At 42.4% G+C, this 26,242-nt stretch overlaps 1 protein-coding gene and 1 long non-coding RNA gene across 4 annotated transcripts in view; one reads left to right on the top strand and one right to left on the bottom strand.

The window, feature by feature from the left end:
- Positions 1-1,502: 1,502 nt before the first annotated feature.
- On the bottom strand, positions 1,503-8,696 carry LOC144282936 (uncharacterized). The gene is made up of 3 exons (XR_013351342.1): positions 8,626-8,696; positions 4,243-4,398; positions 1,503-2,063 (listed from the first exon to the last, which is right to left on the bottom strand). It is a non-coding gene; the product is annotated as an uncharacterized LOC144282936 (long non-coding RNA).
- A 382-nt stretch (positions 8,697-9,078) lies between these two features.
- TEC (tec protein tyrosine kinase) overlaps positions 9,079-26,242 on the top strand; it is a 132,847-nt gene continuing 115,683 nt past the window's right edge. The window contains exon 1 of one of the 3 annotated variants that reach the window (XM_077847938.1): positions 9,079-9,166. The gene's annotated coding sequence lies outside the window, so the exon portion shown is untranslated. Of the gene's footprint in view, positions 9,167-9,191; positions 9,335-26,242 lie in introns of those variants that run through there. The other 2 variants (XM_077847939.1, XM_077847940.1) reach the window with 2 other exon arrangements.

Below are 26,242 nucleotides of genomic sequence, written 5' to 3'. Positions count from 1 at the left end.
GACCTGAGCCAAAGGCAGATGCTCAACTACTGAGCCACCCAGGCATCCCATAATTTGTACTTTTTTTTTTTTAATTTTTTAAAAATTTATTTATGATAGTCACACAGAGAGGGAGAGAGAACGGCAGAGACACAGGCAGAGGGAGAAGCAGGCTCCATGCACCAGGAGCCCGACGTGGGATTCGATCCCAGGTCTCCAGGATCGCGCCCTGGGCCAAAGGCAGGCACCAAACTGCTGCGCCACCCAGGGATCCCATAATTTGTACTTTTTAATGACTGGTCTATTTCATCTAAATTGTCAAATTTATGTTTGTCAAAAAATTGTAATTATGTAATGGTGATGGACATTAATTAGACTTTTGGTGATCATTTCACAATATATACAAATACTGAGTCATTATGTTGTATACCTGAAACCAATATAATGTTAAATATCAATTATATTTCACTTAAAAATTATATGTATAGAGTTTTTTGTCATATTTCTTTATCATCTTTTTGATGTTGGAGTGGTCTGTAATGATACTTCCATTTCATTCCTGATAACTTGGATTTTCTTTCTTTTTATCTTTGAGTCTTCCTAGGTGTTTTATCATTTTTATTAATCTTTCTAAAGAACCAGCTCTGCCATTGATTTTCTCTATTGTTTTGTGGTTTTCAATTGCATTGATTTATGCTTTTAGTTTTATTTGTTTCCTTCTGTTTGCTTTGAATTTATATTACTCTTCTTTTTCTAGGTTCTTAAAAAGGGAGCTTAAATTTGAGAATTTTCCTCCTCTAATGTATTCATTTATTGCTATAAATTTCTCTCAACACTATTTAGCTGTATCCTACAAATTTTGATACATTGTTCATTTTTATTCCACTTATTTTTTATTTTCCCTTTTACTTTTCTCTTTGATACATGAATTATTCACAAATACATTGTTTAATTCCCAAGCATTTGTTTGGAGATTTGCCTGATATCTTTCTGATACTGATTTCTGGTTTAATTTTATTGTGATCAGAGAACATATTCCATATGAATTCAATTATTTTAAATTTGTTATAGTTTGTTTTATGGTTCAGGATATAATCTATCTTGGTATATGTTCCATGGACCCTTAAAAAGGATGTGTATTCCACTATTGAGTGGAGCATCCTGCAAGTATCAATTAGAATCTCTCAGTTGATGGTGGTATTGGGAGTTTTTCTACATCCTTGCTAGTTTTCTGTCTGTTTGTTCTATCAACTATTAAGAAAGTAGAATATTTACAATTCCATTTCAATTTAAATATTGAGTATTTATCTTTTTGTAGAGCTTTTTAGTGGGTGCTCTAGGTTATACATCATATATACACAACTTCTACTGATGTCATTGTGTTACCAGTTTGAAGAGAATGTAGAAACTTTAACTCCCTTTACATATATTTATCCTCTTTTATTTACAATTGTCCTAAATATTTCTTCCACATACTTTTAGAACCACTTGAACAATGTTATAATCTTTGCTTCAACCATCCATTATAATTTAGAAAAAGGAAGAGAATAGGGAAAGTCTATTGCACTTACAAATATTTTTACTTACTGTGCTCTCTCTTCATTGATATTCCAAAATTCCTTCTTTTTCCAATTCCTTTCTGTTCGGAGAACTTCCTTTAGCCATTCTTTTAGGGTAGGTTGGCTTTATTTTCCATTATCTGAGAATGAGTTGATTTCTCCTTCATTTTTAAGGGATATTTTTGCTGGGTATAGGACTGTGGGCTGACTGGCCATTATTTTATGTTAGCACTCAAAACTGTTGTGCCACTTCCTTCTGCATGGTTTCTGAATTTGAATTATATTCCTTCCATAGGTAAGATGTTATGACGCTCCCACTGTTTTAAAGATTTTTTTCTTTTTCTTTAGTTTTAAGAAGTTTGATAATGATCTATGTGGCTTAGTATGGATTTCTTTGCCTTTATCCTACATGAAGTTTGCTTAACTTCTTGATCTGTAAGTTTATAGATTTGGTAAAATATGGAGTTTTCAGCTATTATTTTTTGAGTACTTTTTCAGCCCCATTCTTTCTCTTCTTCTTATACTCTGAAGATAAAAATGCAAAATTCTTTGTTAGAGTCTCATAGGACTGTTCACAGATTTGCTTTGTTTTGTTTCTGTTTGTTCAGATTGAATAACTTGTATTGCTCCCTCTAGTTCACTAATTTCCTATATCTCATGCATTCTGCTGAAGCCTATCCATGGCATTACAAATTTTTAGTTTTTGTATTTTCAGTTCTAAAATTTCTATTTGGTCAACTTTTAGGTCTTCTATTTCTTTTTTGAGACTTTCTATTTCCTTGCTGAGATTTTTCTATTTTAAAAAAATTAGTTCAAACATGTTGGTAACTGCTCATTGAATTGGTTTAATGATGGCTGCTTTAAAATCTTTTTATTTTTTCTTTAAGATTTTTTTAAAAAATTTATTCATGATAGACACAGAAAAAGAGGCAGAGACACAGGCAGAGGGAGAAGCAGGCTCCCTGAAGTGAGCTGATGTGGGACTCAATCCCAGGACCCCAGGATCACAACCTGAACCAAAGGCAGATGCTTAACCACTGAGCCACCCAGGAGCCCCTGCTTTAAAATCTTTGTCACAAGATTCTAACTTCTCTGTGATCTTGGTGTTGGTGTCTATTAATTATCTTTTTTTCATTCAGTTTGAGATCTTGTTTATTAATATAGCAAGTTATTTCCAATTGAAACCAGGACATTTGGGGAATTGTGTTATGATATTCTGGATTAGATTTAAGCCTTTGTTGTAACCGGCTTCTTCTCACACTGCTTTGGCAGAGGAAGGTGAGAGGCCAGTTGGAATTAGAAGTTCAGGTTTCCCACTTTCATTTTTCCTTCATTGACAATCAAGGGAGGTACTCCCCATTTCTGTTAATGGGGTTGGGAGTTCCAGCTCTTTCTTAGGTTTTCAGTGATGCCTCCCTGGCTGAGAGGGATAGGAACTTCTTGTTAGTGCTCCTTATGTGAATTCCAGTGACTACAGCGTGGGAATGTGGGTGGCCTCAATAATTGGTTTTGCATTCTTGTTTGAATTTATTGTGTAAATCTATTTTGGTTTTAAGTACGTATAAAATGCTATAAACATAAGTAATGCATGACTAGTTTTATATTTACATATAGTTAACTGACTAAAAATGAAAATGTTTTTATTTAAAAGGGCTTTATACTTTTGGTTTTGGCTCAAGTTGTGATCTCAGAGTTGTGAGATGGAGCTTGGTGTTGGGCTGTGTGCTCAGCATAGTCTGCTTGAGTTTCTCTCTCTTCTTTTCCCTCTGCCCCTCCTGCTCATGTTCTATCTCTCTAAAGTCAATAATTCTCTTTTTTTTTAGAGGTCTTTATACCATATACCAGTTTGAGAAACACTGATGTGGGTAACTACAAGGTCTGATCCCCAAATCATGAGTCTCTGGAGATATTCATATTTCCGTCCATGTTTTCTCACCTACATGAAAAGACAGAAAGAGCTGGGGCCCTGACACTATGGACATCATGCCAGTCTGACATAGATTTCTTATAGATAAAAGAAAAATAAACTCCTACTAAGGGTTTTATTAGTTTCCTACTGCTATGGGAACATATTACCACAAACTTACTAGCTTACAACAACACAAATGTGTTCTTTTACAGTTCTTCAGGTCAGAAGTCCAAAATCAATTTTACTGGGCTAGCATCCAGTTGTCAGCAGGGCTGGTTGACTCCAGAGGCTCTAGGACAGAATCTATTTTCTTGCCTTCGCCAGCTTCTAGAAGCTGCCCCCATTCCTTGGCTTGTGGTCCTTTCATCTTCAAAGCAAGCAGTGTAGCATCTTCAAATCTCTTTCTTGCTCTCTGTGTTCTGCTTCTCTTATCATATTTCCTTCTCTGGCTCTGAAGCTCCTGCCTCCCTCTTGTGGTTACATTAGGCTCACCTGGATAGCCCCAAATAATCTCCCCATCTGAAGATAATTCACTTACTTACATCTACAAAGTTCATTTTATCATGTAAATTAACATATTCCTAGGTTCCAGGGATTTAAGATGTGGATATCTTTGGAGGCCATTATTCACCTACCAGAGGGGAAATCATTTACTTGCAACTAAATCCCCGCTCAGCAGGGAGCCTGATCTGGGGCTCGATCCCAGGATCCCGGGATCATGTCCTGAGCTGAAGGCAGATGCTTAACCAACTGAGCCACCCAGGTGCTCTGTAAATCAATTTTTAAATGACTGACCTTTCCCTAGAATGTACACTCCACCATAATAGGGATTTTTTTTTCAGGATTGTTCAGCAGGGTTTTCTCAGTTTTCTGCTAATGCAGTGATGGTCACATTTTCATGACTGTCACTGTTGAGAAGGTAGCTTCAAAAAGTCCGGAGTGTAGAGCATCCTAGGCAGAAAGAAAAGCAAGTACAACATCAGGCCAGCATATACTTTTTATTCATACCAATAATAATGCATATAACATTTGTTGTCTCATAGCTCATTTTATATCAATTCTCATAAACTATCAAGTCATTGATATATTGTACCCATTTGAAAACACTATTTAGATCCTAATCCAAAACATAAACTGGCCCAACCCAGAGGGTTTCACTCAGTATGTTTCTCATCTTTACCTTTGAATCTCTCTTCTGAGTGTAATCTGGTCTAGCCTCTATGCTTTGTTTTCTGACTCTGCAATTTAAAGTTTTTGCTTACGATTGAATCAACATAAAAATATTATACAAGGAAATATTAAAACAACAACAACAACAACAACAACAACAACAACAACAACAACAAAACCATGATCTGGGGCACCTGGGTGGCTTAGTTGGTTAAGTCTGTTGATTTGGGCTTAGGTCATGATCTCAGGGCCACAACAGGCTCCACACTCAGCAAGAAGTCTGTTCAAGATTCTCTTTCCCTTTTCCTCTGCCCATCCCCACCTTATGGGTGCATGATTGCACACATGCTTTCTAAAATAAATAAATACATCTTTAAAAAAAAACACCCCACAACTCATGATCCATGATTCAAACATTATTTTCTCTGCCAGATTTGCCTGGATAAGCGTGAAAGCTTTAGAGTCATATTGCTTTATATTCATATCCTAGCTTTGCCACTTACTAACTGTGTGACTTTGGTCAAATTACTCAGATCTTCCTGTTTCAGTTTCCTCATCAGTAAAACAAAAATAACAACTGTACCTTCCTCACACAGCTGTTGTGAAAATTAGACGAATTAATCTAATGTACTGAAAACAGAGGCTGGCACACTGCAACCCGCTCAATAACTATTCATCATTATTCTTATTTTCCACCCAACGATTTTCTTCCCACATGATTTTTTATTCAGTTGCAATCACAGGATACATAAAGCATTGTGTTCTACTTTTTTTTTCACTTAATGTTCATGTTTTTCTCTTCATTTCTATTTTATTAACCTAGATACTATTTTTAGTGACAGCTTGACATACTATACTATTGATAAGTTTTGTTTAAATATTGCCTTGTTATTGAGCATTTAATTATTGCCTCATTATTAGTGATGATATTTTTTTTTTTTTTTTAGTGATGATCTTATAAACATACTTTGTATCTGATGCTTTTTCTTTCTTTTGAATGATTTATTTAGCAACTGTTTGCAGGAGTATAATTCTTGATTTTGCACCCAACATTTAAAACTCCTTCCTGGGGCACCTGGATGGTGCAGTCAGTTAAGTGCCTGACTCTTGATTTTGGCCCAGGTCATGATCTCAGCATCCTGGGATCAAGCCCCACATCAGGCTCCATGCTCAGCAGGGAGTCTGCTTGAGATTCTCTCTCTTCCTCTCCCTCTGCCCCTCTCCCCGCTCTTGTGCTTGCTCTCTCTCAAATGAATGAATGAGTGAATGAATAAATAAATAAATAAATAAATAAATAAAATCTTAAAAAATAACTTCCTACAGGGGGTGCCTGGCTGGCTCAGTGGGTAGAATGTACAGCTCTTGATCTCAGGGCTGTGAGTTCAAGCCTCATGTTGGGTGGGGAGCTTACTTTAAAAAAGCAAACAAACAACCAAAAAAACTTTCTTTCCTTCTATGTAGTTTCAAAGAAACAAGTATTTTCAGTACATGATGGAAAGAGAAGCAGACATATCATACCACGACAGTGAAGTCATCATTTTCTCCTAGGAACAGACTGTTGATAAAAGACTGATAAGGTCTATACTACTTTCATCATTGTCATCATCATTCATTCATTCAACAAACATGAATTATTCATGCAGGGTGGGTCAGGTCTTTTTCGGGTAGGAAGAAAATTATAAAAGAAAGACAAAAAAAGTGTGATGAGCTCCAAATACAAACATCATTTTATTTATAAACCTTCCACATTGATTGTGTCTTTTAATGCACAATGTGGAATCCGTGTGCAAGTTAAAAGGAGACATTTTCTTCACTCAAAGAATGATGAACTTCACTCAAAATGATGTCAACCTGATACTGCTCATCTTAACATACAAATTTTATAGAAGCCACAGCGATAACTTGTAAGAAGCGAGTCCCCGCCTCCAAGAAGTCTACATTAATGCCTTTTTTCCTGTTCCTCAATGTTATTTTAAAATAAAGAAGACAGTAATGATATTGTTGGAATCTTCTCTTTGATGGCAGAAGAAGTCTTTTAAAGTCTGGCACGACCAGATTCCTTCTTTCCATGAGGGCCCAGTGTAAAAGTTGAGTTATATGGGCCTAAACTGTATTCCATTTTCTATTAAAGCCACTGAACTTGCCACATAAGAAATAATAAAGATTAAATGGTTTTTGTAGCCCACCACATCCTGAGTTCAGTTTTACACCTTTTCACTGGTGTAGCTGAAATTCTGTAAAAGTTTCTCCTGTTGTCTTTATCTCTGTTTCTCTTCTTATCAACCTTCTGCTGAAAACAATTGCCAGTACTCTATACTGCATGCTTTGGGCATGATACACCTGTGGCAACCACCTACCTACGCTGATAATATGATGAATGTCTTCTTCAGGAAACAGTATAACATCATGGAAACTACCTCAACTATCACTGATAATGAATTCTGTTATCTAGATATTTTGTTTACAGATCAGTTGTCTCTGGTTTTCTGGAGAACTTTTAATCACCACAATATCAACTAACCCTTTAAGACAGTGGCTCTGCTACCTTTTTGGGATCAATTTGATGGAAGTGTTAAGTCCTCTCACTTATATGTTTATGAGCATTTTTCTTGGGAGAAAACCAACTTTATCACCATAATAAATAATTATAACTCTCTCTCTACATACACACAATTTTATTTCTTTTTTCTTTTTTTTTTCTTTTTTTTTGCCTATAGTTTCACCTCTGCTCCCTCAAAGAACACCTGCCCTGGGGGAAATTATGTCAATGAGTCAACAGTAGTTTCTGGATGGGATAAGAGGCAGGAGAGATGGGGCTGGCAAGAGACAGTAGATCCCAAGTACAGGTCATTATACTCAAGGACTCCACCAGAGTGAGAAAAGATTTGGCATCAGGCCTTGGTTCAAATATGCGCCCTCTTCCCACCCCCACCCCCTTTTCCTAACTAATAACTTAGGCAAGTCATTAAACTTCCCAACCCTTAGGTTTATGGTTTTTTTTTTTCCCCCTGTAAAATGAATCTTGTCAGACTGCTTCTCAAGGTGATTGCATGGTCAAAGGAGAGATAATATATGTTTTAAAGTCCCAAACAAGCATGAGCTATAATAACTATTAATGTACTTGCCACTCCCTTAGCTTCATCTTCAGGTGGACTGTCCTCTCCTTCAGTGCTGAGCGCTGCTGTCACCTTCTCAGGGAAGTCTCCAGGACACTAGGTGTAAGGTAGCCTCTCTCTCCCCATCACTATCCATTATAGTCGAAACACTTCTCGTAGGTGCAGTGGTTCCATTTTGTACTTGCTTACTGTCTTTCTCCCCAGACTAGAATAAAAAGCCCTTGGAGGACAGAGCCCTTGTGTCCCCCAGGCCTGTAACTGTTCACCAGGCCTGGTGCACGCTCAGATTTTGGTGAGTCCGGGTAGCAGTGGTTCAGAGGGCAGACTCCCGGGGAGGACGACCCGGACTGAAATACCAGCTTTCAAGGTTACTAAGTCGGGTGTCATGAGGTTGGTTATTCAGCTTCTCTGTGCCTCACTTTCACATGTAAAATGGGGGATTCTGATGTACACTTTGCAGAAATGTGAATACCTGTAAAGTATGGAAACAGTGCGGGGCACCTAGTCTTATACAAGTCCTGTTTGCCACTCTTCAGTGGGTGAACGAAGTATTAATATATTAATAGGGAATGCACCTGACCCTATAGGTGTATCAGATACGCTCCGATGCCTTAGGCTTGACAGAAAAAGACTTTTTCTTTTCGTAAAACTTCGTGCAGTGGCTTCGCTCCACTGCACCGTGTCACCCGCCTGGACCGCTTCCCTTAGCGGAAGGGGAGGTGCGGCCCCTGATTCCGACCGAGTCCCCAGTCACCCACAGGTGGCACTGCTCGGGGCTCTCCCGGGCCGGGGTGGTCCCAAAGCCCGCGGGGCGGTCCTCCTGGGGCAGGAAGCCTAGGCCTAGGGAGTCCCAGCGCCGCGTTCGGGAGCACAAGGGACGCTCCCCACTTACCCGACACTCCCGCCTCCGGGCTCAAAACCTCGGCAGGGTTCGTGGGAACCGGTGGCCGCGGGCGGGGGCGGGGCCTGAGGGGGCGGGGCCTGCCGGGAGGGGCGGGCTCAGAGCAGGGCCTGCGGGGCGGGGGCGGGGCGGGGGCGGGGCCTGCGCGGCGGGGGCGTGGCGGGGGCAGAGCGGGGCCTGCGTGGCGGGGGCAGAGCGGGGCCTGCGGGGCGTGGCGGGGGCGGGGTCTGCGGGGGCGGGACGTACTCGGAGCGGCGCCTGCGGGGCGGGGCCTGCGGGGCGGGGCGGGGCCTGCTGGGAGGGGCGGGCTCGGAGTGGGGCCTGTGGGGCGGGGGCGGGGCCTGCGGGGCGGGGGCGTGGCGGGGGCGTGGCGGGGCCTGCGTGCCGGGGGCGGAGCGGGGCCTGCGGGGCGGGGCGGGGGCGGGGCCTGCGGGGCGGGGGCGGGGCCTGCGGGCTCCAGGCTGCGGACGCGGCGGGGCCCGCGGGACTTCGCAGTGTCCGCGGCTCGGCGCAGCCCGCGCGCTCCCGCCAGGTAAGGATGCGGCGGGTCCGCAGGGGCGGCCGGGGACTGCGGAAATGCGGGCAGGGCCGGGCAGGACGGACGCGAGGCGAGAGGCGGCTGCCACGAGCCCGGAGCCGACCCTCCCGGGAGGAGGAAGGTTTTCTCCCCAGCGCGGCGCGCACGGGGTCGGCACGCCAGGTGAGGCACCCGGGCCCTCGGGTCCCGGAGGAAGGGACAGGTGCGCGCTCCCGCGGCCGCCGCCTCCCCGCCGCCCGCCTCTGGGCTCGGGCGCTGGCCTCTCCCGGGGAGCACCCGCCTCCTTTTCCTTCGGGTCCGGGGCCGAGGCCACCTGGCGCGGGTTTCGGCGTTGGGGTCACCTCCCGGCGGCGCGGCCAGGTGGGGTCCCCCCCTCCGGTTGGGCGGCCGCGCAGGCTCCGCTGAAAGTTGGCACAGTCCGCAGAGACATTCCACAGTCGTACGTGCCCGAGGGACTCACCCCACCAACCTCACAGGTGGTTTTTTTTTTTTTTTTTTAAATCTGGGAAATAGTTTGAATCTTGAAAATAGGAGTCGGTGAATGTATGCATTGGAAACACTAGGACCTTGACCGGAGTGTGCACTTTTCTTTGGATCCTAAATTTGCTTTTTGATCTGATTCCCACCGCCACCCCCCCCACCCCGCCCCAAGAAAGAATAATAACACATTTCTCTGCACCAGGTTCGGAAACAGCCTCGTCTATTGCCATTCTTTGGAAACTGGAATATTTGATTAGAAGGGTTGGGAACAACAGGATGGGCTGGTGGCTAAGTGGGTTTGAAGGTTATCCAAAATCGTTAAGTTATACCCTGTATTTTTCCAATGAGTGCCCATTTTCCTCTTAGGAAATTCTGAGAATTTACTCTCTTTGAGATGGTTCTGCCCTAAAAGGCTGAGGAGGAAAAAACAACCTTAACAAACCAGTGGTTTTCTCAATTAAGTTTAGGTTTAAACAGATCGGTTTGTGACATTGGTAGCTCAGCCAGCAGGAGTCACATGTGGTATGGAATATCATGACTTACACGGAGAAAAAGAAAGTATGTTGAAATTTTCCTATTGTGTATTGGAAAGTATTTATTTTTTTAAGATTTTATGTATTTATTCGTGAGAGACAAAGAGGCAGAGACGCAGGCAGAGGGAGAAGCAGGCTTCTCGTGAGGAGCCTGAATTGGGACTTGATCCCAGGGCCCGGGGTCATGACCTGAGCCTAAGGCAGATGCTCAACCACTGAGCCACCCAGGTGTCCCTGAAAGCATTTTTTAGTTCAGTTTCGTTTTCAGTGTTTAGGAAAGACCTATACTTTCCCTGTACTCCAATTAATCTGATCAATATATTACTCGTCCTGCCAATTCATGATGCTGACTGCAGTGTATTTATGCTAATGAGTTTGATTCTTTTTTTTGTTTTGTTTTGTTTTTTTTTAAGTTTGATTCTTCCCACAAGGGTGTGAATATGTTTCAGTTTTTGGAACTGTACAGGGCAGGTGTTGTAGACTCATGCACATCAGTGCCCTGCTGTAGTTGGCAAAACCTTAGCTTCACATTGGTCCTTGAACTAAAAATTTCACATCTTCCCAAATAGAAAAGAATATGGAATATAAATGTATGCTCTAGCACTTTCAACCTGTTTAATTATTCTGTACTAAGTCAGCGTGTTTTCTCAGCAGCTAGATACTCAGGGCAGGGGCTATATTTTATCAAAGCATGGTAAAGCTCAGAGAATGGTAACCTTCACTCTGGAAAGTTGACCGTTGATAGGGTGGTTGGAAGGGTTGTGTCTACTTTTATGCTTGGGGAAGAATTGTGGGACTCCCTGCCTTCCTCTGCATATCCAAAGTAGTAGGAGCCTGAGTCCTGGGCCTCCAAGCACACCTCTGCTTACAGGTTACTCCAGGTTGGCCAGCTGATACCTCCTCTCCCTGCCCCAGCTCTTCCAGTTTTGTGGCTTCCACCCCGGCTCCACCCTTCCCTGGATTCCCACCCTTAGGGAGAAGCAACTTATTTTTCAGGACAGAGAGATGAGATCTGCATAGTTGACTCAGGGATGTTGATCCAGCCTGGTGCTGGGTCCCCCGTGGATGCTTTAGTAAATGTCTGTTGAGGAAAGTGCCCCTTATTCTCTCTTGTTATTCAGACTACAGAGGTAAAGAGGAGTGAAGTTGAACTCAGATCAGTTGGTTTAGGGGCCAGCTGCCTTGGTTGGATTAGTGTCACAAAGGGGGACATTTGAATCCATTAGATAGGAGTGAAATTGGCTCATGGTGGTTGGCAATTGTAAGATTATCCTGTACCACGTGATTATGCCATGAGAATAGCTTTGTTGAAAAGAATCCCAGAAGAGAGGGGCTTAGTCGTCTTGACCTGGACTTGTCTTTGTGTTTCTGCCTTAGCTCAACCAGTCCTTCCTTGGGTTGGATTAGAACTATTGCCTTTCCCACCACATTTGACTGCTCAGAGCTCAGATGACAATAGCTGCTGTGGGCTAGATGTAGAGAATTACATTTTCTTTTGTTGGGAAAAACGAGGATGGAATTTTGCCAAATTGCTATTAGGGAGACAAAGTGAAAGCAAATAAATGTAAAACTGCCTGGGCACAGAAGTCAATATAGTTTTTTTAAAAAAAATTATAAACTTTTAATCTAAATTACATTGCTCTCTCTCTGGAAACAACCACTTGTAATTCTTTGAGCTGGTTATTTTGGTATCTGTTGCTTGCAGTTCTTACTTCTTGAGTTTTGCAGTTTGAAGTATTATCTGTTGACTTCCCACCGTGGAAGATGATGACGTGGCTGCCTTTATTCCTCTCGCCCCCATCTTGACCACAGCTTCCTTATTTTCCCATCCTTACAGTAGTTAAACAGTAATTTTGGTTAGATCAATATTCATAGCTAAGCCAAGCACAACTTTTTGTCTTCTTTGGAGTTAATAATTGCTTTGTTTGTTCATTTATTTAGTTTCGTATGTCCTTATTAATTTGGCCCAAAACTCTTGGCCAGATTTCTGAAACTTGCTTCATATGCATCAGGTATCATCAATTTCATTGTCCTGGAAAGGTTGTCGGTGAGTCTCCTGGCTTGCCCTAATCTGGAACAGTTGCCCTCTACACGTGGGGCCCAGCGGTCACCCTGAAGACGTCCATCATCATCTTGAAGATCCCCATCATTTCTCTCCTGTGTTGGATCTCTTGTTAAGCACATGTCTTCCTCTATCTTGGTGTGGATTCCCTTGTTTGGTGGAGCACAACTTCAGGGAGCTTTTCAGAAAAGATGCATAGGATATGAATTTTTTTGAGACAGCATATGCCTGGAAGTAGTTGCTTTCGACCAGACAATGTACAGTTTAGAATTTTAGAATGGAAATCTGGGAGGCGTTGCTTCCTTGCCTTCAGGTTGTGTTGCTGTTGAGAAATTCAGAACTGTCCTGATTCCTCAAATTTTGCCTGTGTTTTGTGTACAGTTTACAAGGCTTCTGAGTCTTTTATGGAAGTTTATAGAATTTTCTCTTGGTCTCCATAATTCTGAAATTTCATGATGCTGTACCTTGGTATGGATCTACTTTCTTTTACTGCTCTGGGCTCTTTGGATCCTGAAACCTATATCCTTCAGTTTGGGAAATTTTCTTGAAATTACTCATTGATGATTTCCTCCTTTCCACTTTCTATGATGTTTCTTTCAGAAACTCTTCTGTTCATGTATTAGATATTTTCTTATATTTTCTTGTATTTCTTTTGTAATATTTCTTATATTTCTTATATTCTAATTTTCTTATATTTTCTTTCCTCTCTCTGTATCTTGGTTCTGCTTTTGGGAAGATTGTCTTAATTTTATTATCCAGTCCTCCCACTGAGTTTTTAATAAGTATAATCACATTTTCAATATTTTAAATTAAAAGCTTTTTTTGTTTTGTGTGTGTGTGTGTGTGTGTGTTTGTGTGTGGTGTGCTAAAGGAAAGGAATAATTCTCCTCTACCCTCAAGATCTTCTAGCTGGACTAAGAATTAAATTTAAGTGAGACAGATTAACAGAGGAAAAACCTAGTTTTATTCTAAGGGCACAGAGGCCCAATTATGAAATTGAGACCTAAGGAAATAACTAAAGCAGGCAGTTTTTATATAGATTGGAGAAAGAAACAAGAAATCTTGGGGAATTAACAGGACAAAGAAAAATTTGGGAGCTTCAATTAGTAAAGAATTCTGAACAGAATTTGGGCTGTGGTAGTAAAAGAGTAAAAAGTAACAAGGGTTCTTTATACAACCTTCTCAGCCCTAAATTTCCCATCTCTGGCGATAAGGATGTCTTTTTACCTCCTGGTACAGGGAGGGCACCTTTCACATGGGAGATTTATTTCCTGCTTTCAGGAGACAGAGGAGGGTCTGAGTGTTCTTCTTGCATTGGCTGTCTCTTAGTAACTTTTATTTGAAATAATCAACATGCTGGGCACCTCGGTGGCTCAGTGGTTGAATGTCTGCCTTTGGCCCAGGGCGTGATCTTGGAGTCCTGGGATCGAGTCCCGCATCGGGCTCCCTGCATGGAGCCTGCTTCTCCCTCTGCTTGTGTCTCTGCCTCTCTCTTTGTGTCTCTCTGAATAAATAAATAAAATATTAAAAGAAAAAATAATCAGCATGTCAAAGTGATGCATTTTGAGGTGGCCTGCCCTTGGCCCCATCAATATCTATTTCTTGCTTTTGTTTTATGGTTTCAGTATCTTATCTGTCTTATCTCTCTGAGGAGTCTCATTTTTTTGAAAGTTTTTTTTCTTCCTTCGCAGACTCATTTTCCCCAAGTTGCTTTTGTCTGTTTATTTGTTTAGGTCTCTATCTTTCATGTTAGAGGTTTGCTTCATATTTCTAACACCCTGTGGGGTCTGCTCACATTTCAGTGGGGGTTTAAAAGCTGAAGATGTGTATATGGGCTTGTTGGCTGGGAACGTCACTGTCTGGTGATATGGCTGGGGCTTTTATTTGGAGAAACTGTGAGAGTCCTCAGAAAACGCTCTTCCACTCTTTTTTCCTGGGTGGTGGCAAGGGAGCCTGGCTGCCAGTGATCTGGGAACTAGGTGGAGAAGAAGGCTGAAAGTCTCAGCATCCACATGTTCAGGCAACCCCTCCACGGTGTTTCCAGTTGAGCCCCTGAGCTGTGCCTGTTGTACCCGGTTCCAGGACCCTCTCTGGGAGAGCAGGTGGGGAAGAAACTCCAGGTGTTTTTGCAAGGATAGGCAGGGGGGCTATCTCCCCACCAAGATGTTTTACTATTTTCTCTTCTTCCATTTCCTCCATCCTTGTGGGTTTAGACATTAGAGGGGGGAAAAAAAGATTCCTTTGTTGTCATTTTATTGGGCTTTCAGGAGGGAGAGAAAGGTTTTGTTCAATCTGCCATTGGGGCCTTAACCAGCCTTGGCTGGGAGATGTGTGTGGCTCAGCGCTGTGCTGCTCTTTGCCTGCCTTTACCAGCAGTAAGCACGCTCTGACCAGGTTGGACCTCAGATTTCTTCTTCTACCACTTTAAGCATCCGCTTCCAGCAAATTCCAGTCGTCATGGGAGGCAAGCCTCTAGACCTCGGGTGGACCATCTATAGCTCTCTGGCCATCGAGCCCTTCCCTGTTCCTATTTCTCCAGTCCACCGAGTCTGGGAGGACTCCTTCTGTCACCTTGACCTCTGACTGTCTTACCTTTTGGTGAAACTTGTCGTCAGTAGGTCTCATACCTTAATCTGAAAGGCAGGCCGGGTGTGGGTGTCGTTGGTGGCCGCATGGCCTCAGTGGAAGTTATCATCGTTTCCTTCTGGAGGCCAGTTTATCACACCACTGCCTTAACCAGCAGAAGCATCCTCACTTCCTGTTTCAAAGCTCATGTCTTTCTTGGAATGTGCACCCAGTTCCTGTTTCTGGCTGGGCTGACCAGCGGTGACTGTTCTCTCCAGTGCCTCGTGGATGATCACAACTTTCCCAACCCCATTTTACTGAGTGAATCACTCCTTAGGCGTCTGTAACTCAGTGTGATCTTGCAGGTAGATTGGCAACATCCACCTGACTTGATGCTCACATGCGGAGGAATGATGAGGGTCACCTTCCACTGTCGGAGGAGCATTGTTCTCAAACCATCTTATCTGTGCAGAGAAAGCAAAGCTCTAGCTCCAAGGTGATGCGTATGCACTGGGAATACAGAGCACCAGGGCTGGCAGTCACTACCTTAGAGTGAGTGTAGGAGTGACTTGCTCTCTGGGGGGTGACAGCAAATAATAAGATGGTTAGAAATGCTGGAGCCCGCTAGGTACCATGATGAACGGAAACTTGGCCCCTGGGGAAATACCTGCAAGTGCTCATTCTTCCCTCGGAGCTCCCTTCCCTTTTCTAATAGAACCTTTGAAACCATTGCAACCTCTCTTTCCATGCGGTATATTTTTCTCTGTTGTGCTAAGTGCTTCCCCTAAATTCTTCTCAGCAGGATTGTAAACTGTCCTAGGAGACAGGAGAGGAGACCGCCTAATAAATACCGAGTGAATGCACTGAATGACTTTTCCAGATAATTGTGGACACTTGGCCGTTAGGAGAAAAAAGATACTTGATCGAAGTTGGACCCAATAGCCTAAATTCATTAAATTTTGGATTAGACTTTCACTTCATTTTTGCTGTATAGACTGAAACATAGAACATTCAGTATAGGTTTTCTCATGTGGATTGTTTCTTGTATTCCTTAGAAATAGTTCTCACTGATAACAGTCTTTTTTTTTTTTTTTAAGATTTTATTTTTTATGTAATGTCGATGCCCAGTGTGGGGCTTGAACTCACAATCTCGAGTCTCATGTTTCACTGACTGAACCAGCCAGGCACCCCTCATTGAAAACATTCTTAAAAGGACAACACGGATTACTATTACTACTACTACTACTACTACTACTACTACTACTACTTTTTTTCTCACCTGTGTATTTTCTCTTAGCATAGCATTATGGTTGTCTTGGTTCTTATTGCTAAGAAGAGTGGCTTTTGGAGGAGGGAGGGAATACATGCTGATTAGCTTGTTTAGACTGGTGAATTTTAACATTTTTAAAGGAGGAAGATCTCTTTGGATTTCAGCAGTGTATAGATATATCCTTTTGTAACTACATGTCATTTATTTTTTTTTATTTTTTTATTTTTTTAATTTTTATTTATTTATGATAGTCACACAGAGAGAGAGAGAGGCAGAGACACAGGCAGAGGGAGAAGCAGGCTCCATGCACTGGGAGCCCGATGTGGGATTCGATCCCGGGTCTCCAGAATCGCACCCTGGGCCAAAGGCGGGCGCCAAACCGCTGCGCCACCCAGGGATCCCACATGTCATTTATTTTTGAAGGTTAAAAGCTTTTGAAATGATTGGCTACAGAGTATCAAAGTGACAGATGTATTTATTTATTTATTTATTTATTTATTTATTTATTTATTTATGATTTTACTTATTTATTTATGAGAGATATATAGAGAGAGGCAGAGACATAGGCAGAGGGAGAAGCAGGCTCCCCGCAGGGAGCTCTATGGGGGACTAGATCCCAGGACCCAGGATCATGACCTGAGCCAAAGGCAGATGCTCAACTGCTGAGCCACCCAGGTGCCCCCAAAGTAACAGATTTTAATTTGTCTTTTACTACATAAGATACTTCTAATGTAGAACTCTCTGTCGAATATCCTACTCCATTCTAGCCTGATTTTATAAGAAAAGATTTTAACTTCTCTTTGTCCTGAATAGAGTTCCAACAAATTCTTTCTGTTACTATTTCCTTAGAAACTCTCATGTCCTCATGTCCCCCCCAATATTATATTCCAACCAGAACATGTAGACTCTCCACAGGACTTCCCCCAAAATCCCAAAATGAAATTGTGTGTGTGTGTGTTTAAAGATTTATTTATTTATCTTAGAAGGAGGGAGAGGTGCATGAGTGGGGGGAGGAGCAGAGGGAGCCGAGGGGGAGAGAAGCAGACTCCCCTTTGAGTAGGAGCCCAACATGGGACACTGTCCACCCTGAGATCAGGACCTGAGCTGAAATTAAGAGTCTGACACTCAACCGACAGAGCCACCCAGGGTCCCTGAAATCATGCTTTTTTTTTTTTTTTTTGTTTCCTTACAAAGGAGTGATTTCAAAGTTTATTTTTCCGTGAGCATAATTTAAGTGTGCATCGACTTGGTTTATACCATTGGGGTTATTTTGTTTCATAGAAGATGGTTAGCTTTCTTATTTTCCCACCTTGACTGGTAAAAATGCGTGATCTTGTAGCCATGTAGATAAGCAGAAATACAACTTAATTGAGTTATGAATGAAAAAGATATGTAAATTTAGGTATGAATGCTTTTTAATTTTGTTTTTTAGAGGATTGTCATCTTAATTTGTTAGACATTTAAACCAGTTATAGAAGCACTGCCTTAAAGAATCCTTGTTCACAGGTTCTGGAGTCGTAGCTGAAAGGGCTTTGGGTTCAGAGCTGGTGACACATCCCTCCTGCCTCACCTAGACTACGGATAAATCCCTGGATGCCTCAGAAATTCCTCAGCTCTCAGCATGCTCTGTGGATTCTCTCTTCCATCACTTAAAAATATTTATTTAGTTATATAAAGATTTTATTTATTTATTTGAGAGAAGAGAGAGAGAGAGAGAGAGAGAGCGTGCACGCACAGAGGGAGAGTGAGAAGGAGAGGGAGAAGCAGACTCCCCACGGAGCGTGGAGCCCAGTGTGGGGCTCGATCCCAGGACCCTGTGATCATGACCTGAGCTGACTGAGCCACCCTGGTGCCACCCAAAAATATTGTCTTATATATACTCAATGTTAAAAATTTTAAACAGTGCTGAAGCCTACGAAGAAATTAAAACAACCCCAAACCATTTCAGAGAGAATCTTGGTGAACCCCTCTCAGTCATCTCTATCATCATATGACTTGTTAAAAATCTTCCACAACTTTCTAGAAACTAATTAGCTTAAGGAGTATTGTGTGCAGCTGTTAATGTAACTGAATTCCATCATCTTTATATATATGCAATATATAAAAAATATATATATTATACTTTGTGTATATATTTATTTCTATATATGCAGTTACTTTTTTATTTAACTTTTAATTTTTTTTGTAGTTACTTTTTGAGATTATAATCAGTTCTGGCATAAGGTTCTTGGCTAACAGTATATCATATAGGCATTTTCTTGTAGCAATAATGATCATTTTTAATAGCTAGGTGACTGTCTTGTTAATGTACAATGGTATTTTGAACCATTCCTCAATTGTTGGACAATTGAGGTTCTTTGCTTTTTTCTTTCTTTCTTTCTCTCTCTTTTTTAAGTGAGTAGTGTTGATATCCCTTTTTCCCCTTAGGGGGTTATTTTCTTGCTGAGTTTTTCTCAAAATACTACTCTGGGATTAAGGATTTCTAGTTTCTATTAATCATTGTCAGAAGGACACAAAATAATAATTTGAAAAAGCTAGGTACCTTGACTAGGTATGTCAAGTTATCTAAAGTTCCATTATCCTCTTTTTTGGCCTTTTAGATCAACAGTATCTACTTTGTTGAAGAAATACAGTGTAGCTGGAGCTACTCAGGCCGTGTTATAGACTAGGTTGTAGGCCAGATAAAAAAGTCGGAGTAACCCAACAGGTCCCTTTGCAGAGGCTGTGTTCTGATTCGTCATGTCTATAGCATTTCATTTTGTTGGATGTGGTGGGAAAAGTTTCCAGGGATCAGTAACAAAAGGTGGAGAGGTTGTTATGGTATCTGTGAAACAGCATTTGACCTCAGTACCTGGCCTAGGGTTCATGAACCTTTGTGTAAGCAGGGGAAGGCGTTATATGCCTACAGGAACGTCAGCCCTCCCACCCATTTCCCCATTCTTGGACTGTAAGAGGAAGTAGGAGGAACAGGTCAGCCAGCAACTTTAGGGAATTTTGCATTAATGTCCTTTCTTGATAAAGAACCAGAGCAGAGTAGATTCCTATTCAGATTTTTCCCTTGATATCTTCCTGTGTAATGTTTAAAGCTTGGGTTAGATTTCTAAGTTGGCTATTAACTGGTATTATGTTCCCATGCCTCAGGGTTTCCACCTATTAAACAAAGCATAATGACACCTAATTAACAGTCCACTTCAGAAAGATTCATGGCCTAATGCTTGTAAAGGACTTTGAGTTTCTCAGAGTGTTTCATATACATTTATGAATAATGAGATGACTTGCTCTGTTTAGCAGAGGGCATCGATAGTCTGTCCATTTTACAGAGGAGAAAAGTGAGCCTGAGAGGGTAATAGCTTGCTGAGAACCAGAGGGCAACTTTCATGTACTGTCTATGAAATTTTTCTTGACCTTTGTGGAACAAGTGGAATCTAAAATAAGTTCTGCGTAAGTGCGTGTGTATGTGTTGGGAAAGTGGATTTTGCACTTTTTAAGCAAGTACAACCTTCTGCGGGGATAAGCATAGGCTACTCCTTTGTAAGGGGGGATCCTGTTTGACACATCCACTGGAGTTCTTAAAGGGCATTAGATAATTTTGGAAACTAGAGATAAACTGCGATTTTCAAAGTAACTTTGAAAAGACCCGATGGACACAAAGGCTGTTAAATAAATTGAGTCAGTAGGAGTAGTTGAAAAATGTTTTTATAAATCAGGAATGGAGGTTGGGGGGCAAGGATATCACAAAGGGTAGGCATAGATGGACATTTCCTAGAACACAAATGTGAATAAACTAGTCTCATTATTATTAAAAAAAAAAAAAAAGATGTAGAAGGGGGAGTACACAGTGTAAACTCCCAAGTTGACAGTCAACATGGACATATTGGGGCACCCAAAAGCCAGACTGCTGGTCTCAGGTGTTGCAGTGGTGAAGAATGCATTTAGGTCAAATGAATCCATCTATTTATGCAAATGGACATTCCAGTTTTTTACGCAAGAAAAGAGATTCACTATGACTGTGAGCTCTTAACTGAAGAGATTCACTAAGTGTATGACTTGGAACAAAAAAGAAAAAAAAAACACTAATTAAATCATGGATGTTGTTACAAATAATTCATTCTACCCATTTTCATGTTTCAGCATTTAAGATCTTTTCATCAGTGTACCTTAAAGTCATAATAGACTCTGAGAAAAGCAAACATATCTATCAGTGGCAGAGAAGATTGAGTAAAATACTCCCATTGAATTCTTCAGTCCAGAAGCATAAATGGGTAGGAGACATAGGGACAGGGCGTGCCTTTTTGTACCACGGCAAGCAGAGCTCGGTGATACAGGGAGACCATTCATTTGCACCTTCTTTAGTCCCAAATAATATACCACCTGCCACCCATAGTTATTTTTTTTTTAAAGATTTTATTTATTTACTAATGAGAGACACAGAGAGAGAGAGGCAGAGACACAGGCAGAGGGAGAAGCAGGCTCCATGCAGGACTCGATCCTGGGACCCCAGGGTCACGCCCTGGGCTGAAGGCAGATGCCAAACCGCTGAGCCACCCAGGGTTCCCCCGTAGTTACTGTTTCTGAGCACATAAGATGTGCCAGCCTCCACTTGGGGCTCGTTACATGGATTAGCGCATTTAACCCACCCTATAATCCAACGAAGTGGGCAAGATTATTTTCAGCATCCTACAGATGAAGAGCGTGAAGCTTGGAGATTCCGGGAAATGTGGCCTAGCGGTGGAGCCCGACAACAGTACAGTCTGACTCCAGAGGGTCCTTTTATAGCTCCACTGAGGATCTGCACTGAGCGACCCTCCTCTCCTCTTGTGATTTCCCGCCATGGAAACATTAACAAAACAGAATTTTCTAGAAGAAAATACAAAAGCCTACATCAAACAAAGCAAAAGCAACCAGGTCCTCTGGGTATCCCTCCAAGCCCCTTAACCCTGAAGATTCTGAGATGTCTTCATAGCAGCACTGCTGAATGGAAATACTCTGTGATTTGAAAGCTCCTACCAGCCACATGAAACAAACCAAACACACTAGGTGAAGTTCACTTTAATAGGATATTTTGTGTAGCTCAATAGCTAAGAAACATTCTAATTTCACGGTTTAATCATACAGTGATTATTAATGAGATGCCAGAAACAACTCGGGGGCTTGCTTATGAGCAGTACAATGCAGTGCAAGACAGTGTCTTGTGCAGTGCAGTGGATAATGTAAAATGTTGTCCTACCAAACAATAAAGCTGCGGTTAAGAGAGAAACATTTCATACTGCTTCAGTTTTAAATTTTAAATTAAAGTTAATTAAAGCTAAATAAAATTCAAAATGTAGCTCCTCGTTTGCACTAGCCACATTTCAAGGGCTCAGTAGCTGTTTGTGGCAAGTGGCTACCCTAGTGATTGGTGCAGCAAAGTTATTCTCTATTTTCAAAGGCCCCAAGACTGCCAGATACTCCATCCCCACCCCTGTGCCCTGACCCCTCTCAGTCCCCAGCTCAACTTGCTTGCCTCTGCCCAGGGCCATCATGTACAGTTGTGCAGGTTATGCACTGTAAAACTCTGGGGTGTCATTCGCATTGCAGATGTAGATTTGTTTATTTACTGTGACAGGTTATTGGAAGATGGAAGTAAAGTTTTTAAAGGAAGAGACAGTTTTTCTAATTCATGCAAAGGCATTTTTTGGTGGGGAGGTAATTGTAGTTCTTATTTCCTGATGTAGGAAAGATGCTACGGCTAGAAGCCGATGGCCAAGAAAGAATTCCAGAGATGTCTTTGGTGTGTAAAGGTGGCTTTATTAAAGCCACAGGAACAGGACCTGCGGACAGAAAGAGCTGCAGTGGGGTCATGAGGAGTGGCCCATGATATACTTTCAAGTTGGTAGAGAGTTAGGGATAGCGTGAGCCTCCCAGATATTTTGGAAACAAGGTTTCCAGGACCTGGAGGGGGCCTAGCTATTGTTAGGAAAAGGTCATTTATTACTGTTTAGTAAAAAACTCAGTCATGAGACTCTTCAGATGTATATCGGTGGGTCATGTGCTTGAGGGATGATCACCAATATGTACCTTGGGGGGTAGAGATAAAGGAAGCTTCCAAAGGAATTTTTATATATTAAGTAGACTTACAGGATCCTGGAGGTCAGCCTATGATTGCCTTTTGCACTTGGCAAGTGTTCACAAGGGGGCAGCTGAGATCCCAGAGGAAGGTCACTCTGCTTGTTTCAAGGATTTGTCAATGGGTCGTAAGTAGTAAAGAAATTTTAATTTAATCATTTTTCTTCTGCCTTTGTTTGTCACTCACGTCATTCCTTCTTAGCATTCCAACAGTTGGGCCCAGGCATTGCTCCGTTGTGTGCTGAGCACTTTCCAGTGCCCACAGCCTGTGGCTGAAAGCAATGAGGTGGGCCTCTCCCACCTGCCTTCCCCCAGTAATGTCACCAAGTTGCAGTCTTTGAGGTAGTTTACCTCCGAGCCCTGTGTGTCTTATTTATGATTGTGTCCACAGTGCCTGGCACACAGTGGGTGCTTAACACATTTAGTGATTTCAGTGGTTCTCCCAGTGTCACTCAGGCCCCTATCTTGTGTCCTGAGTTGCTCTTAATGAAACTTGACCCAGGGCTGATTTTCCAGGTGCTGACATGGCTCTCTCTTCGCCGAGTCACAGCTCACCCTTCATGTGGTACCCTGGTTCTAAACAATAACTGTCATTATTGTTATTATTACTAATAATAGCGACCATTTATTGATCACTTTGTGTCAAGCGTTGTATCCAGCAGTTTATGTGCATTGTTCCATTTACTCTTTCCAAACATCTCTAGGAGGGAGGTACTCTCATTATTCCCATTTTATAAGGAGGAAACTGAGACACTGAGAAATTAAGTCATTTACTCGAGGTCACACAGCTAGTAAGTGTCAAAGCTGAAATGTAAAACCAGTTCTGTCTGACTTCAAAGCCCTTCTGATGTGGAAATGTTAGGGTTCAGAGCAGAGGGCCAAGAAAGGATTCTTGAGATGTCTTCTGTGCCAAAAAAAGTGATTGTTATTAAAGCCTGGGGACAGGACCCTTGGGTAGAAAGGGCTGCCCGTGGAATGTGAGGAATGTCATTGATTTTACACTATGGAGTCAGAGCAGGTAAAGACAAAGGGAAGTTTCCAGAATGACTTTCACAGGCTGAAGAAGACATGGGATCTTGGAGGCCTAGCTATTGTCCAGCTGAGGTTGTTTTTGCCTCTAGCAAGGCATTCCCATTAAGATTGGGAGTTCCTGGAGGAATGCTGTACTGGGCCAGCCTCCAGTATTTGTCAGAGTTGCAGGTTCTAAGGACATTTAATTTTATCTACATTTATTTTTGCCTTTGTTCCCCGCATCCTTTTATGCTTGAAGTAGCAAGACTGTGCATCTCTTTTGTTATCTGGGGCCTGACTCACAAGTGACTCCACCTTGGTGGACTTGTTTGCCCGGACTTCCTTCCTTTGGGGGAACTTCTCCGTCCATAGTTCACATGGTTTGGGTGGGGTGGACCCCAGGGGTGGCCATGTGACTTCGTTTTGGCCTATCTGAGAAGAGCCTGCACCTGACCAAGTGATTGGTTCAGAGGTTAGCACATGACCCAGCCTTGCTCAGTGAAGCTCCATTTCTGCTCTGCTAGGAAGAGAGACATTCTTTTCCTCTGGGATTTTTTTTTCCACCTGCTAGAGTGATTTGACTTGGAGCTCCTGCTGGCCATCTTTGCCTGCTCTTTGGGGAAAGCTATTTGAAGTAATAGAGAATGAATGAGGCGGGCATGCAGTGAGGCGTAGCACTGAGCAGTGGTGGGAGCACAGATAGTGCCATTTATTTTTATTTTTTTATTTTTTTAAAATTCGATTTGCCAGCATGTAGTATAACACCCAGTGCTCATCTCATCATGTGCCCTCCTTAACACCTGTCACCCAGTTACTCCATCCTCCCACCCTCCTCCCCTCCCCTTCTACAACCTTTTGTTTCCCAGAGTTAGGAGTTTTTCATGGTTTGTCTTCCTCTCTAATTTTTTGCTACTCAGTTTCCCCCCTTCCCTTATGGTCCCTTTCACTATTTCTTAGATTCCACATGTGAGTGAAACTAAGTGATAGTAGTCTTTCTCTCATTGACTTATTTCATTCAGCATAATACCCTCCAGTTCTATCTATGCTAATGTAAATGGTAGATATTTATTCTTTCTGATGGCTGGGTAATGTTCCACTGTCTGTATAGACCACATCTTCTCTATCCATTCATCTGTCAAAGGACATCGTGGCTCCTCCCGCAGTTTGGCTGTTGTGGACATTGCTGCTATGAACATTGGGGTGCAGGTGTCCCGGAATTTCACTGCAAATGTATCTTTGGAGTAATACCCAGTAGTGCTGGAAAGCACTGTTTAAACCCCAGGATTCAGGGGCTCCTGGGTGGCTCAGTTGGTTAAGCGTTGGACTCTTGATTTTTGGCTCAGGTCATGATCTCAGGGTTGTGAGATTGAGCCTCTTACTGGCCTCAGTGCTGAGCATGGAGCCTACTTAAAATTCTCTCTACCTCTGTGCCCCCTCTCCCACCGCCTGGTGCTCTCTTTCTCTCTCAAAAGAAAAGAAAAGAAAAGAAAAAAAAGAAAAGAAAAAAGGAAAAAACCAACCCAGAATTCAGATGTGCCTGAAGTGTCCCAAGACTGCTTGGTTTTGTGAGCCAGTACATTCCTTTTTAGTTGCTGTCTACTTAAATCAAGTTATTTACAATTGACAAAGCCCTGCCTAATGTACAGACTCTCCAGAAGATAAATAGATTCTTTCCTCATTGTCATTCTTGATCTACTCTTTGGATGAGCCCCCTGCTTCTTGGGCCTTGGTGCCTACTGTAGCCTGTACCTCGCCTGGAGTCCTTTGATCCCTGGAGACTCTGAGTATTTATCTTGGTTTTTCCCTTTTAGGTCTCTGAGCTCTGCCCTAAGGAAGAGAGATACCACACCCACCCCCTTCTCACCCCTTTCCCCTCACCTCTTCCCCCCCCATTACAGAGCCCACACACAGGGATAAGTATTATGCCATGGGTATATCATTGGAGAAATCTGTTTTTTGTAGACATTACAAAATTACTCATCAACCTACTTTTGAATGCTGATCAAAGACTGTTGAATGCTTAACTCATCTGGCCTCTGACATTATCTGGGATCTCAGCCAGCTTAGGCCTAGGCTCTGCTTCTTAACCCCAGTTTCTTTGGCTCCTAGCCTTTCTGATCAGCTCTCTCCTAAATACTCTCAACTTCCCTATGATTCTGAACTTCTATTCTTCTGCTGGCTTCCTTCCCAATCTTTCCTCCCGGCCTCCGAGGGCATTGTTCCATTGTGAATCAACGCTCCCACACCCCAGCCTCCTCACATGATGAGAACACTCCCTTCTCTGTAGCTCTCTCTGCTGTAGCCTTCTGGTGTCCCTTTGCTGCTTTCCCTTTTAGAGGTAGAGTCCTTCATGCAGACACCCTCATGGTCTCTCCTTTTGCCACCAACCTCTTGATAGACTCTTGGTTCATGATCTTTCCAAACTGCCATCTCTGCATTCATCTACACAACTCGCTTGATATGTCTGTGATGAGTTATCCAGTTGCCTTTGGTCTGGTTAGAGGGAATAGCTAATTATGGCATGAGTGGAAAATAAGGGACACTTCATGAAAGAGACTACCTGTGATCAGGGCCTTAAAAAAATGAATAGCATTTCAGCAGGTCAAATAACTCAAGCAAAGAAGCATGGAGATGTGAAAAGGCCTAGTGCATTTGCTTTCTCAAACTCTTGGAAATAAATGGTAGGAAAGGAAGGGGGGAACCCAGGCTGGATCTGACATGATTACGTTTACTTAAGATTAAGGAATGGCCCTGAAAAGAGTCCAATGTAGAGAATGCAAGGGAAGGAACAGCCTTTATTCTAAAAGGAAGAAGTACTTGGAGAAGTTGCAGAGGTGGAATGATACTCTAAATTACAAGGTTGAGACATTGGGCTGATTGGAAAAAGAGAAGAGTAAATTGAAAGCAGTTTAAGAAAGTTCATAAGAAGTCTGGGGATGGGGATCCCTGGGTGGCACAGCGGTTTAGCGCCTGCCTTTGGCCCAGGGCGCGATCCTGGAGACCCGGGATCGAATCCCACGTCAGGCTCCCGGTGCATGGGGCTT

Source organism: Canis aureus, chromosome 14 (assembly GCF_053574225.1).
Source record: "Canis aureus isolate CA01 chromosome 14, VMU_Caureus_v.1.0, whole genome shotgun sequence".
Taxonomy (NCBI): domain Eukaryota; kingdom Metazoa; phylum Chordata; class Mammalia; order Carnivora; family Canidae; genus Canis; species Canis aureus.
This window is presented reverse-complemented; position numbering and strand designations above follow the sequence as displayed.